The sequence below is a fragment of the Octopus bimaculoides genome, chromosome 9, assembly GCF_046866305.1.
Source record: "Octopus bimaculoides isolate indiv1 chromosome 9, ASM4686630v1, whole genome shotgun sequence".
Classification (NCBI taxonomy): Eukaryota; Metazoa; Mollusca; class Cephalopoda; order Octopoda; family Octopodidae; genus Octopus; species Octopus bimaculoides.
In genome coordinates this window covers 38,721,300-38,737,637 of record NC_142936.1, presented here as the reverse complement: position 1 = coordinate 38,737,637, position 16,338 = coordinate 38,721,300, and the positions used below count along the sequence as shown (strand labels likewise).

General features: G+C 31.8%; 1 long non-coding RNA gene across 1 annotated transcript in view; it reads right to left on the bottom strand.

Moving 5' to 3' along the window:
• Positions 1-640: 640 nt before the first annotated feature.
• The window catches only part of LOC149134063 (uncharacterized), a 300,466-nt gene continuing 284,768 nt past the window's right edge, over positions 641-16,338 (bottom strand). Inside the window, exon 2 of the long non-coding RNA XR_016243119.1 lies at positions 641-845. This is a non-coding gene — a long non-coding RNA (uncharacterized LOC149134063). The remainder of the gene's footprint in view (positions 846-16,338) is intronic.

Here is a 16,338-nt window from a genome sequence, read left to right as displayed (position 1 = left end):
ATATATATATATATATATATATATATACACACACACACACACACACACAAATATACACAAACACACTTTATATATTTCATAACTATGTGTGTAAATATTCATATATATATCTGTGTGTGCATGTGTGTATATGTGCATGTATAATCAGTCCTACATTAAATGGTTTCACTTGTGTTCTCTAATTCTTTGAATATATATTAAAATATACAACACTGAAATGGGATAGTCTTACTCTTTTTTTATTTCTACATGAATACACATACACATACGTACACACACACACACACACACACACACACACACACACACACACACACACATGCTCACACACATACAAGTCTTCATAGGCATATTTTTCAGTTGCATAGGACAAAATAAATATGTTATATATAAATATAGATGATCCTACAACACACACACGCATACACATGTTCATTACCATACACATACTCATTACCATACACATACTCAAAGTCATACATATGCACATAGAAATAATAGAAAATATAGAGAAAAAATATAAAAAGTGCATAAAGACAAAAAGGGCCCTAACTATTTGATAACATAAACCAAACAGAATGTACTCTCTCACAAATCACTATTATCAATAATATCAATGATAATGGGAAAGAGAAAAATATTTTTTCATTTCTTTTATTAATCATTTACTTCTTTTTCTTTTGGTATTTTTTTTTTGTTATCATTATTATTATTATTTTTAAATGCTATAGACTTACTGTATCAAAAAAACAACTTATTGCAGGACTGACTGTCTCCAGGGTAGAGAACATCAGACACTGTATATAATATACAATGAAGATTGTCAGAAGTTAATCATTGTTTACCTAAAAGAAAAATAGAAAGAGAAAAAAATTAGAAGAAATATAAAAAAAAAAACAAGAGTCAAAACAGAACAAATAATAATAAATAGGAAAAAAGTATTAAAAGATAATTCTTGTTTTGGCTTCTTGTTTGAGCTATACAGAGCAAGAAAAAAACAATGAATGAGAGAGAGAAAGAGAGACAAAGACAGAGACAGACAGAGACTGAGAGCAGAAGACTGGGAGTAAGAGAGAGAAAGAGAGGATAAAAGAAAATGAGAGTAAGAGAGAATGAAAGAGACCAGAAAAAGTATTGCAATCAGAATGGCCAGAGATAGTACATAATGTATTGTTAATTTAAAAAATAAACAGAATACATTGTAAAATTTTAATAGTTAGATGATAATAATAACAACAACAACAATGATGATGATGATAATGATATCTACATATATAAAATAATTAGCTTAGTATATTTATTCACTGTATGCTAAGGGGATAGTATGAAAGTCTCCTACTTTCATAGAACAAATAAAAAGTAAGTGATAATAGGAGAAGTAAAATGAACAGTTGTAGAAGAATAAGGAGTTTATCTGTCACACTTGACTAGAGTAGCAAACAGGAAAAGAGTTAAAGAATAAAAATTAGAGTGGATTGGAATAATAGGTGTAATAAGGAGTGACAGATATCATTAAAAATGTATTTTCAGTAACAGAGCATAAAACTGTAGAGTAATTCATGATTTAAACAGAACATAAGTTGTACATACATGCATAGATGCAAGCATATACAAATGTATACTACAATTATTTAAGCATATATATATATATGTATATATATATATATATATATACTAGCTTAAAAGCCACACTCTGTGTGGACTTTCAAGCTAACTCCTGCAGCCCCAAACTAGAGAGAGCTAAATACCGTTACTATAATACGTCTATAATGACTATATTCCCTGGTGGTGTGTGATCAGAGGTTGAGGGCAGATGAGAATTAGTTCTGTAAAGCAATCTTTCTATTGTTCCAGTCCCAAGTTGAATTCCAACTCTTGGCCAATTTGTCCCAAAGTTCTAATCTCGATGTAAAATTAACGAAGCAAATGTCATTTATCTCCCCCTTGATCACTGATGTCATCTAACAAACACCAACCAAGATGGTGCGAATCAGCCAAGCTTTACATGCTAGAAATAGGAACCCAAATGCTTTTAAATCAGATCCCATTGTTGGATGTTCAAGAACCAAATGAAAGGCAGATTTTCAATCCCAGGTTCATCCTGATTCCAAACTGGTATGTCTACATGGAGTACATGTAGACTGAGATACTGGGGTCCCAGATGGAGAGACAGAATTTCACTTTTATTATTATAGATATATGCATATATATATATATATATGTACATATGCATTTATGTGCACACGCATATACACATTAAAAAATAGACTAAGTGTATTTTGTCTTCAATTCTTCCTCCGTTTGACCTTTTGAAAATAGTCCATAAATTATTGTGGATAAAATATCTGTATTAAACATTATGTCGCACAGAGCCTTTGTTTGTTTTTTTTCTGTTGACAAAACTTTCTCTATAATTAATGTTTTTAACAATACAGGTAAACTACTACTACTACTACTACTACTACTACTACCACGAAGAAGAAGAAGAAGAAGAAGAAGAAGAGGAGGGGAAGAGAAGGAGGAGGAGGATAGGAGAGAGGGTGAGGAGGAAAAGAAGAAGAAAAAGGAGGAGGATGGGGAAGGAAGAGGTGGAGGAGGAGGGAGAGTAGAAAGAGGAGGAGGAGAAGGAAAAGAAGGAGGAGGAGGGGGAAGAAGGAAGGAGAGTAGAGAGGAAGAGAATTTATGATTTAAGCACAAGGTTAGTAAGTTTTGAGAGGAATCAATATTATCAACCTTAATACTGGATTGGTATTATATTATATCAACCTTGAAAGCACTGAGCAGGATTTAAACTGATTCAACTCAAAATATAAAGATTCTGAAAGGTATTTTTCTGACACACTAACGATTCTTGCTTTGAATTTAGGTACAAGGCAACAGGTACAAGTGAGGGCAATAGATAATTACATCAAGCCCTTACCTGACGAACATTTTATTCAACCAACTCCAAAAGTGTGAAAGGCAAAGTTCACTGTAGCAGAATTTAAACTCAGAAAGTAATGCACTATTAACTAAATACAGCAAACCATTTTGACTCACACTAACAATTCTGCCAATTACCATAATAATTTAACAACAACAACAATAATAATAATAAATTCAATTTTATTTTCCATGTGGTTATTGGTGCACTTGGCACAACACCCAAACTATTACTTAAGAAATGAAAGATATTGGAATTGAGATTCACATTGTTGACCTGCAGAAAAATACAATGTGGTATTCTGCAAGAAGCCTAAGAAAGATTCTTGAGATTGATGGAGACTTGTTGCTAATCAAACCTCGAGATAATACCTCTGCTAGTTAAATTAGCATGTAATAACTTTGGAATAATAATAATAATAATAATATTAATAACGATAATAATAATAATGACTTCAAATTTTGGTACAAGGACCGCCTTTACAGAAGGAGAGGTTAAGTGGATTACATCAGCCCCTAAACTCAACTGGTACTTATTTTATTGATCCGATAGGATGAAAGGCAAAGTCAACCTTGGTGGAATTTGAATTCAGAACGTAAAGATGAAGGAAATGCTACAAAGTATTTTGTTTAGCATGCTTACAATTCTGCCAGCTCACTGCCTTAATAACAATAATAATAATAATAATAATAATAATAATAATAATCATAATCATAATAATAATAATAGTAATAATAATAATAATAGGCCAGATATAGTTGTCAGAGAACTTGAAGAAAAAAATGTTTTCTAATTGATGTATCAATACCAGCAGAGGACAACGTTTTTTTCTAAAAGAAATGGAAAAACTTTTAAAATACAAAGACCTGGAAATAGAGGTAACTCAAATGTGGAATCTAAAAACAGAAACATTTCCTATCATAGTAGGTGTCTTAGGTATAATAAAAAATATTCGGACAAATACATAACAAAAACACCAGGACTTACAAATATATATAACATATAGAAAATTGCACTACTGGACACTGCACACATCCTACGCAAAACACTTTCAATACAGTAACCATAAGAGCATCACAGCAAACCACAGCACATACCCAAGGCACACAGAGCTGCGCTCGGTAGTGAAGTGAAAGCACTTTATAAAAATAAAACTACTGAACAATAATAATAATAATAACAATAGAAAAACACCTTTCTAACATAGGCACAAAGATTAAAATTCTGGGCAAGAGTGTTAGTCAATGACATTAACCATAGTTCTCATGTGACACTAATTTTATCAACTCCAAAAAGATGAAAGCAAAGTTGACCTCGGTGGAATTTGAACTCTAAAAGTAAACAGCTGGAAAAAATCCCAATAAGCATTTTGTTTGGTATGGTAAATAATAATAATAATAATAATAATAATAATAATAATAATAACTTTTCTCCTTACTAAACCTTGGATATACATTTCAGATAAGGGAAAACTGTGACTTAACATAATGTTTCCAGACCATTACTTTTTTCATCAAGTTTGGTATTTTCAGATCTCAGTTTCACTGGTAACATGAAAAATTACCATTCTCAAAAGTATTTTTTTTTCCACTTGACACTGTATGCATTTGTGTGAATACTGTGTTGTCGTTGGTGTTTTTTTAAAAAAAATATTGCTAACATTGTTCATACTAATGGTGTTTTAAGGGAATTGACATCGATTTTCTTTGACTTATGTGTCTTACTGTAAAGTAATTTTCATGTTCATTTTCTTTTTGCATGTGTTTTCTGTATGTGATAATCTTAGTTCTGATTTGTTTTTTTTTTTTGTTTTTTTTTTATGAAAGGCATGGCTGGGAAATATTGTAGCTATATTTTCTGTATGTAGACAGAGTGGAAAAAAATATAATTTGTATAAAAAAAAAATAACCTCACATTTTTTTGACTAAACCTTGAATGGGGAAACTCTCCAGACTCTTTGAAGTTTTCTATGTATGAATAAGTTTAAAAATACAAAACAGTTTTCCATACAGTTGTATGAGAAAAAATTCTTCACTTCAAGAAACAGATTAAGATATCAAACAAAAGTAGTAGTAGTAGTAGTAATAATAATAATGATATTGATAATAATAATTCCTAAACTTGGTACAAGACCAGCAATTTTGAAGGCAGGGGAAAGTCAATTACACCAACCCCAGTACTTAACAGATACTTTGTCTTATCATTCTCTGAAAAATGAAAGGCAAAGTTGACCATGGTGGCATTTGAACTCAGGAAAGTTGTAACTTAATACCAAAAGACAATTTTTCTGATGCTTTAAGGATTCTGCCAATCTATTATCACCATAACTCAAATATATACATATATATATATATATATATATATATATATATATATATATATATATATATATATATATATATATATATATATATATATATATATATATGAGTAATGGTAATAATATATATATATATATATAAGTCAGTAAATAGTGGAGTTGTGTTAACCGCATGTGGAGAAATAATAGGAAAATAATAGTAATAATAATAAGGCAGAATGCTAAACTGAAAGCATATTTTAATATAGATATGCATAAGGATTAAAAAGGATTTCTAACTGGCTTTTATTGCATGGCAAATTTTCAAGAAAAGGGGAAATGAAAATAATGTTTTTTACAAAAATATAAAGAATATATAAAAAAATAAATATACCTAAACATTATATTGTCTTTGAGTTTTTAAAGTTCAATGGTAATCCATGTAGATAATTGTTAGATAGATTAGGGTGCATGGAATTAAGAACCGTGTTGTGCTTAAAAAAGGCTGAGAGTTAATGTGTTAAGCAGGAAGTGTGGTGTCAAAACAGGAAGTGTGTCTTGTTTCTCTAAGAACAGACATAAACTTCCTGTTGACAAAGAGTCCAGAACATCAACTAAAGAGTATAAAACCCACAGAATTGTCTTCCCTTACACATATTTCCTGTTTAACACAAACTCTCAGCCTTTTTTAAACACAATATGATTCTTAATTCCATGCATCCTAATCTTTCTAACAATTATCTAGATGGATTACCATTGAACTTTAAAAACTCAAAGACAATATAATGTATTGGTATATTAATTTTTTTATGTATTTTTTATATTTTTGTAAAAAAACATTATTTTCATTTCCCCTCTTCTTGAAAATTTGCCATGCAATGAAAGCGGGTAAGAAATCCTTTTTAATCCTCCTTATGCACATCTATATTAAAATATGCTTTCAGTTTAGCATTCTGCCTTATTATTATTACTATTATTTTTCATTTTCCGATATATATATACATATATATAGATAGATAGATAGACAGAAATAAGGGGTTGCACACTTTTATTTATTTATTATAGGCTTGCAACTGCTTCAGATATGCATTTGGGAGCATTCATAACTAAATTTTATCAAGTGAAAATATAGGGAACCACACCCACATAACATATCTTCTTTAGAGCTAAAACAAATCAACACACACACACAAAATCATATATTATTCGATCACTCTGCCATCAGATACACAAATGTATGATATGCAACTTTGTCTTGCCATTACAAGTACATTCTAGTTAGTGATTGATTTATTGATTTAAATATGCAAAGGAATGAGGGCCACTTGAGTATGATAAGAGACCAACAAACTGTGAAACCGGCCAAGACAATCTCCTTTAATTGTTTGAGCACAAAGAGAGTAACAAAATGTATTTACTTCTGTTTAAAGTTTCACAATGGTAGTTTACTTACGTTAAATTTATCTTAAGTTGTCATAAATAGATGCATGTGTGTGTACCTTTGTCTGTTGTTATACATGAATATGTACATACATCATAAACACACACCTGTTCACAGTTATATAGTTAAGTACAAACTACCATTCATCATGCAATGAGACAAAAATCATGTGATTAGGTGAAATTAGTGTTTTAAAAAAATGCATATTTTTCCAACCCATGCAAGCATGGAAAAACAGGTGCAAGACAAATTAATTATATACTTCTGAATATTGGCATCATTTAAAAGAAAATCTGCCAAAAAATATTGAGGAGAGGAAACGTCACTAACTAATGAAACAGACAAAAATAGATAGTACTGAAAGGCAGACATTCATTAATACTGTAAAGAATGTGACTATAAAGACACAGCTGAAGCACAGTCACCTATTTTTAAAATATTTCTAAGTTTTGTGTGATTGATCAAAGAACAACCAAACCCAGACCTAATCCTAACATCTTTATGGTGTATTATATTAACTATAAATAGTTCGTTAAAATAACCCTACGTGTGATTGTACAAATTCATGTTATAACTCAAGCCTATCAATGACAAGTACTAGCAAGTCTGCTTTAAATAATCTATATAATAATCTGCTTGTTCGTTCACTCGTTATACTTTAGTTAGTTAGAGAGGTGGAGGTGGAGTGACAGATAGAGTGAAAGTGAGAGAGACAGAGGGAAGAAGTGTGAGTAGAGAAAAAAGAAGTGAAGAAGAAGTAGAAAAAGATGCATAGTGAGATGTAGAGAAAAAAGTGAGGAAGAAATAGAGAAAAATGTCAAATGCATCACATGGTTAGAAGGGAGAGATGAAGAGCATGAGAAAAATATAATGAGAGAAAAGAGGGAAAGTGAAGTGTTGAAAAACAGGCTGCAGAGTGGGGAAGGAAAGGTAAAGAGATATGTTTAAGATACAATATTTAGCAGAGGGTGATGTTCTGGTGGTGAGGTTAAAAAAGGCAGATAGAGAGAGATGGACAGGAGAAACAGTTACATTGAGAAAGAGAGAGAGAGAGGCAGATAGCATTTGTATGGTCAGAGAAGAAGTACATCAACATTAAGAAAAAGTAGATATGAACAAACAGCTTTCTTACTGAAAACTATAGTGATAATGACAGTAGTGGTGTGTGGAAAGTAAAAGAAAATTTTTTATTGAACTATAGTTATAATATTATTCTTCTACTTGTTCATTTACTTTTATGCTTTAGTTTGTTAGAGAGGAGGAGGTGGAATGAGAGAGAGGAAGAGGGAATGTGGGAGTGAGTGACAGAGCAGATAGCCAGCTGATGCATTATGCTGTCACTCATGTGGTTAGTGGAAGTGTGAGGTGAAAAGAAAGAAAGAATCGTTAAAGACATGGAGAGGAGAATTACATGGTTAAAAAGATTGTTGGAAAGGTAGAGAGAAAGTGAGAAATATAAAGTGCTTAGCAAAGAGAAATTTTAAAATCATATAATATATTATTGTGACTGGACGTAAAAAAAAACTAAGGAAAATAAAAGTGCAAATGATCCTTTCTTTCTTAAATATCATCTCTTAATTTTTTTTCATTCTTTGGAATTTCCACGGGTCCCATTAGTGAGATATTACTTTAATATCTAGATTTTCAGGTTGGCATTGATTAGATCTAACTTCTATACAAACTCTTTCTAGACATCTCAATTCAAAATATTATTTTATCTGATAGGTTCTTTCTATGTTTCATTCTCACTTACTTGCTTGTAAACTATTTTTGCAGTCCTCACTATCAACTTATACCACTTCTTCTCTGAATCTGTAAATTAATTATATATGCATACATCAGCTAATTTTCTTATATATTCATATTAGTCGATAATGTCATTAATTTTGATGATTTGCTCTTCAATTTTTCATAAATTTACTTTATATATCCAAGCCTATTTCTTAAATCCTTATTTCCATTTATTGTATACTCTCTCTGATTTTATTTCTCAACACAATATAATGCTTCCAATATACATGCATATTATATTACGTTATAATATACATTCTAATCCGCCATTCAGCGAGATAAGATATATTTCTGTTGCCAAATGAACATATAAAACACAATTTTTTCTCTCTGAAGATATTCTTTTATAATTCTATTCATTTTTAGAATTGATTACATCATCTTGATAACAGAAGTTAGCTACTACTTCTAGCAAACTGTTGCAGATATTTTCTGTCTTCAGTTCTTGATCATTTATGATATTTTCTTAATCAGGCATTATTCATGCAATTTTCTGAATTTCACTGTATTTTTTGTGGAGAGAGAGAGGGAGAGGGAGAGAGAGAGAGAGGGAGAGGGAGAGAGAGAGAGGGAGAGAGAGAGAGAGAGAGAGAGAGAGAGAGAGAGAGGCAGATAGCATTTGTATTGTCAGAGAAGTACATCAGCATTAAGAAAATGTAGATATGAACAAACAGCTTCGTTACTGAAAACTATAGTGATAATGACTGTGAAAAGCAAATGGGGAAACTTCAGGCTACTAAAAATAGCAGCCAAATCCTTCTTAGATTACACCCTACTGTTTTAAATAACAAAAGATAGATTAGACATTGTAGTAACTATATAAAAAGTCATGATGATCTTGACTGGAATGCATTTGATTATAGGTCTCCTCAACCAGATTTAACCTGGGGTTAAACAACAATATAATTTACATTAAGTAATCACAGAGAATTATATATATATATATAGATAGATATAGATATAGATAGATAGATAGATAGATAGATACATTATATGTATATGCATGTGTGTGTGTGTAATATATTGTACATACATTATATATATATATAATACATATATCCACATATGCATATATATACTTTTATATACATATACATGCATACACACACACACACACATATGCATATATATGAGATGCCACAAAAATACAATAGTCTGAGAGAACTTACTCTAAAGCTTTTGTATTTCAATGACTCAAGTACTATTGAGTTCAGTATCCAACCTTTTGACCCAACCACTCCATCTTCAATGAATCATCAAACTTTTTCAGTTCTTGGATGTGATAGGGTTTATCATTGTTACTTTGTCAGAGTGATTTATAATAATACTCCTCCTATGTACCGATTTCTGTTTATATATGCCTCCTTTGCTTTTCTTGTATATCATACATCAAGTGTCCTCTATTGTAACATCACCAATCCTTCTCCAACACTATATCTCATTGTTCCATCATTAATACGAGCTAACTTGAAACTACTGACTGGCCGAACAAAAAAAAATATATCAAATATAAAGAAGAAAGGATTGCATGTAACTCTTAACTTCAATGATATAATTATTTGATAGTGAAGAATGGTATGTGTTGGTCTGATAGGGTTTGATATCTTTCACTCTATCTATCTATCTATAATTAGATCAAGAGTGAGAAGAAGATATAATAACACATGCCAAAAAAAAAAAGTATTTGGATCATAGACTGAAATACACCACCACACTACTCTGTGTGTGTGTGTGTGCGTGTGTGTGTATGTTTATGTATGCGTATTTTACTTCTTATATATGTATGCATGTGTGTTTATGTAATGTGATTCTCTCTCTTTCTCCCTCTCTGTGTTTTTATCATTAATTTTTTTTTCACATATGCTCATATGTACATAAATGTATGTATTTCACTTAGAAACCAAACATAAGTATGCACACATATATGTATATATTTGTTTCTTTTGAACACCTCATTAGAATTAAGAGAACCAAAATAGAATGGCTAACTAGTTGTATGTCTGTATGTATAGATGGAGGCATGACTAGATGGCGCCAACCAAAGCTGGTAGACTCTTCTAATAAGTCAATAGTTCATTGGAAATGGTAGGCCCCTACAGGAATAACAGAACTTCCTGGCACCATATCATGCAGTTTGAAGAATCTCTTCTGTGATAGTGTTCAATAATCAGATGGAAATGTAATAGGCTACACATTCCCTTGATACAACAGCAAAACTATCTGGCCAAGTCACAGTTATTTTTGTATGACTGCAAATCTATATGTGCACACACACCTACACCCCAACACACACAATCATATATACATACATACAAACACATACATACACAGAGACACATATAGCCATATATACAAGCAACCACACATGTGAAAAGGGGGTTTCTTCATGTAAAATGGTGTTTCATCAGGGTTTCCCTTAGACAGCGACAAAATAAAGTCAGAAAGAAAATAAGAGAAGTGAATATATATATATATATATATATATATATATATATATATATATATATATATATATAAATGAATAAATATACACACACATTTATATATATATATATATATATATATATATGTATATGCATATATGTATAAATAAGTATAAATATATATATATATATATATATATATATATATATATATATATATATATATATATACACATGTATATATATATAGTGGTGGTTGTCTACTCCTTATGCAGAGTTTGACGACGTCCTGTACTTATACTTTAGAACCAACATGGCTTTTTAAACCAGACAATATTCTGAAAAGACACCCATATAGATTGCATATCCGATTTGGACCATCAAGAGCTGCAGATAAGTTCTGATCTTTGTGGATCTTATAATGTCTTTTGAGTTCTCTGTTAGATTTGCAAACCTTCTGGCATACATTGCATTCAAAGGTGTGCACAGACATACAGGCAGAATAGTTGGTGGAGGTATATATATATATTTACAGGGTGCATAAGGTATTTGAGGACATAACTTTTTTTGGTCATTGCTGTATTTTTTGCTAACTCTGTATAATCTTTGTTTCAGAAAATAATAATGGCAGACCCTCAGCTTACCCGAGAAATGAAGAGGCATGTTGTTATTGTAGTTATAAAGGCTAAGCATAGCGATTTAAAAATATCTCGGTTTTTAAAAGTTGCCAGATCTTTCGTATACAGAGTTTGTAAGGAGCTAGAGACTGAAGATGGAAACATCACCAGTATCAAAGCAGAACGTCCATGAGGTCAATTTCAAAACATCTGCATGTGTCAGAAATGTTGTCCATGAAGACATCAGATATAAGTGATATATGATGAGGAAAGGTCAATTTGTCAGTAAAAGCAAAAGAAAATCACTACATCAGATCTTAAAGACTCCTAAACAAACTGAAAAATTCAGCAGAAGATTTGATTTGGTTTTTCTCAAACAAGAAAAACTTCGACCAAGATCAAAAAGTTAACAGAAGAAATGACAGATGGTTATGTGCAGAAACTTCTGAAGTTCCAAGTGTTATACATACAAAATTTCCTGCAACTGTCATGGTTTTAGGGGTTGTCAGCAATGAAGGACATGTGATGCTTCCTTATTTCTTTCCACAAGGCCTTAGAGTTAACTTTACCACCTAAATTGAGTCCTGGAAATAATTGTTAAGCCCTGAATAGACAGTGTATGCAATGGAAGTTCATATGTGTTTCAGTAAGACTCTGCACTATCGCACATAGCTCTAGTAATACAGGAATGGATGGCTGAAAGTTTTCATGATCACATAACCCCTAACATTTGGCCTCCTAATTCCCCAGAGCTCAATCCATTGGACTATTACCAGTGAAGCACTGTTGAGAGAGAGGTCAATGAACACGCCCATAACACCAAAGATTCTTTGAAAGCTGCGATAGTCAGAGTAATATCTAAAATGAACTAGGACTACTTGATTAGAGCATGGAGATGGTTTAGATCTCATATAGAAGCAGTTGTTGTAGCTGAAGGTGGCTTTATAGAATAATATTATAGAAAAGAACGTTTATTTATATCCTTATAGCATTTTTGATAAATAAAGTTATTATCTGTTATTATATATCTGTTTTTTTTATAAACATAAATTTGTCCTCAAATACATTACGCACTCTGTATATATATAAATATAAAAATATATATATATATATATATATATATATATATATATATATATATGTATGTATGTATGTATGTATGTATGTATGTATATGGGAAATGGGACAGATGGCAACTTATAAAGGCCAAAACCTTCCCAGGTGAAGAATATACCCCACAACATAGATTAATAGTTACAGACTTCAAGATCAGGGTTAAATGGATGTCCAGAAGACAACCAGCATGGAGAAGAAGGGTTTGGAAGCTTCAGGATCCTGCAAATGGACAGAGATTTAGAGACATATTCCTTCAGGCTTTTGACGAAATAGAGAGGGATATATGATGTGGAAGATAACTGGAGGTTCCTACAGGACAACCTGTTGAGGGCTACTGACCAGATTTTCTGCATTGTTTTGTGTTGCAAGACAGTGTGTGAGAGAGAATCGCGATGTCATAGGTGATAAAATGTGTTCCCATGGATGATGGTTCACTTGCATTTAATGAGGCTACAATGAAAGAGACTTGGAGACACTACTATGAAAGGTTGCTAAATGAAGAGAATAAATGGGAGAAAGAAAGTCTACCAAATGTCGACCCAACAGAGGGACCAGCTATCCAAATTGACAGTATCTTGTTAGATAAAGCAATTAAGGGTATGAAGATAGGGAAAGCCCTGGCCCATCAGGAATCACCACAGAGATGCTTAAAATATCTGGTAGTGTCGGCTATAGTCTAGTCACTCGGAGTAGACAACCACCATAGATAGATAGATATATATACATATATACCATAAAAACCCAATGTAATTTACACAATTTTTTTCCACAAAAACAAAAATAAACTTTAGTGGGTGCATAAATTACATGAGTAGATCGTTTCCAGAATATTTTTTAGAACATTCGTATCAGAAGTTGACTCATTTAATGTCAGAATAGGTTTTTAAGAAATAATATAATGAAGTTGACTGTCATTTATGCTGGATGGTATAATGCTTACTTTTTCTGTATGAACTTACTAAAACCATTAAATAGCTAACTACTTTTTAAAGCTTGACGTTCATGCTGGTAATAACGGTCCAGGCCATATTTTACGTTTACATTGTTTGGAGTTTCTACCTATCGCAATGGAACCCAGCAATTTCCTTAAATAGATCAGTTTTTCTCCGCTTAAGAAGTCTAGCTTACGTTTGCCTCCAGGAAATTATTGCTTGCTTTCTACACATTAGGACAATGAAATTCGTCACTGCCAACATCACTGCTATCAGTTCTAACTGCACCTAATGCTGACAACAACATCATAATTCATCCTTGTGCATGTAAACTCACTAAGCGTTCCTAACTTAGCGTTCCTACAGAAACCTTCATTTACCTTATACGATGTTTAAAGTCATTTCACATTCATGTTGAATTATGCAGCAATCTTATGTTGTCTTCATGAAACACCCGTAATGTAGGTATTACCAGTTCTTTTGGTATGGTAGAGTTTTGCTATTCTTGTTTATGTCTTCTCACAGACGTATATATTCTAACAAGCTGCTTCTTAAATTTCGCACCTCTCTTGTTCAATAAACACTGAGTTAAACTTGCAAAGCTGTTTATTTTCTCCTTTCGATTTTTAATGTTTATTTTAGCAGTTTACCAAACAATCAGTTTGGTCTCCCGGCTAAAACAGTAATGACAAATTTTAAAGTTTGCTTGACATTTTATAAGTGTAAAAGGGATGAAAATTTCGATACTCCATATCAAAAGTTCTGACAAGGATATGCAGAAAATCAGAACTTGAGACAAGATGACACTTTCGGCCAATCAGAATTCTGTTTACATAATCAGTTTGATCGGTAACCTTCCTCTGTTGGTTGAGTAAAGTGTCATCCAAGTTGATGCTTATTGGTAATTAAACTTGTCTTGCAACACTAGTGTGTATTTATCATCTTTGTTTTTGTTGGTAAGAACTTTTCCTGTGATTGTGATTTGAGAAGATATACAAAAGTATGCTAAAGATAGGACATAATCTCTTGTGGGCAAGAAATACAAAATAAAGTTTATTATAAACAACACAAACACTTCGTAATCTAGTAGCTTTCTACCTGAAATTATTTTTATTTGATGAAAATTTAATAAAATCTAATCATAAGTAAGTGAAATTATGCTAAATACAACTAAATTGAAAACCTTTTTCCCCTGGCCATATCAGCAATTCTGAAACTTTTGGGTGCGAATTTTACGTGAGTTGAAGCCCTGTTTTTTAAACAATTTTTATCCTGAAAATTACCTACGTAAATTACACAGGTGTGCAAGTTACATGGGTTTTTACGTCATACGATATATATATATATATATATATATATATATATATATATATATATATATATATAAAATCATCATTATGGTGTTTTACATCTGCTTCTAATACTGGCAAGGGTTGGATGGATTGCCTTAGACAGAGTCAGTAATTATTTGGAAGCAATGCTCACCTAAAGAAATCAAAAGATAATATTTGGCTCACATGTTTTATTTTTGGTTTGGTTTCTACGACAGGATACCCTTCCTAACACCAATCACATTTGAAGACTGTACAGGATGAATTTTTTCCTTTACACTAGCACTAGAGTGGTTGTCATGGATTTAAGAAGGTTATAGAGTTCTCTCTATTCCAAATTTTTGCTCGCTCACCAAATGCTTTACAGAGTATCTGGGATGGAATTAAAGTGCTACTAATGATAAGTGGGGAGGTACAGGCATGGCTGTGGGATTACAAAGTTTACTCCTCAGCCATGTAGCTTCAGGCTCAGTCTTATTGTATAGTACCTTGGGCTAATATCTTCTACTATAGCCTCAGACTGACAGATGCTTTGTGAGTGAAACTAGCATATGGAATCCGAGATAAAGATTGTTATGGCTAAATATGTGTGCATGTGAGGGGGTGTATTGATTTATATACTTACACACATACATATACAAAACACACACACATATATATATATTTATTTGCTTACTTATAGGTCTTTTTTCTATCTTTTACTTGTTTTAGTCTTTATAGTGGGATTTAGTCAAACATCATTTCCAGTAACAATTTTTTAATATCCTGGTGCTGCTCCTATCAATCTCTTTTGTCTAAACACTAAGTTATGGGGATGTAAACAAACAAACACTAACATAAAGACGACACACATACACACACACAGATACATACATACATGCATACATACATACATATGGATGGATATAAACAGCTTGAACACAGCTTCCATCTGCTAAATTCACTCAAAATCATTGGTGAGCCTGACTATATAGGAGAAGACACTGGTCAAAAGCACTGTACATTGGGACTGAACCTGAAATTATGTGGTTGCAAAGTGAACTTCTTAATCACACAGCCATGCCTGTGCAATATATATATATAAGTATTTTTTGTGTGTATTTTATGGCACAACATCATAAATGTGTTCAATCTAATCTTCTGTTTGAAGTCTCAAGAGACTCTTCTTATATATTCATTTATGTGTAGGGTAAACAGAGATTAGATCTCTGGACCCCAGTTTTGTTCTATCAACTTTTTGGTCAGCTGTACACACCATTATATCAAAAAGAAATTATTCATTTCTTTTGAAACTGTTGACAAGTCCTATGTTTGTTTTGCTCTCTCTCACACATACACATGCACACGTGTATACACAAAGCACAGATGTCCCAACAAATCTTTTTTTATAACAACAAATCTGTGTTCATTCAAGTGAAAGTTATCTTCTCCTTTTAAAACAGTCAACTTTCCAACATATTTGATC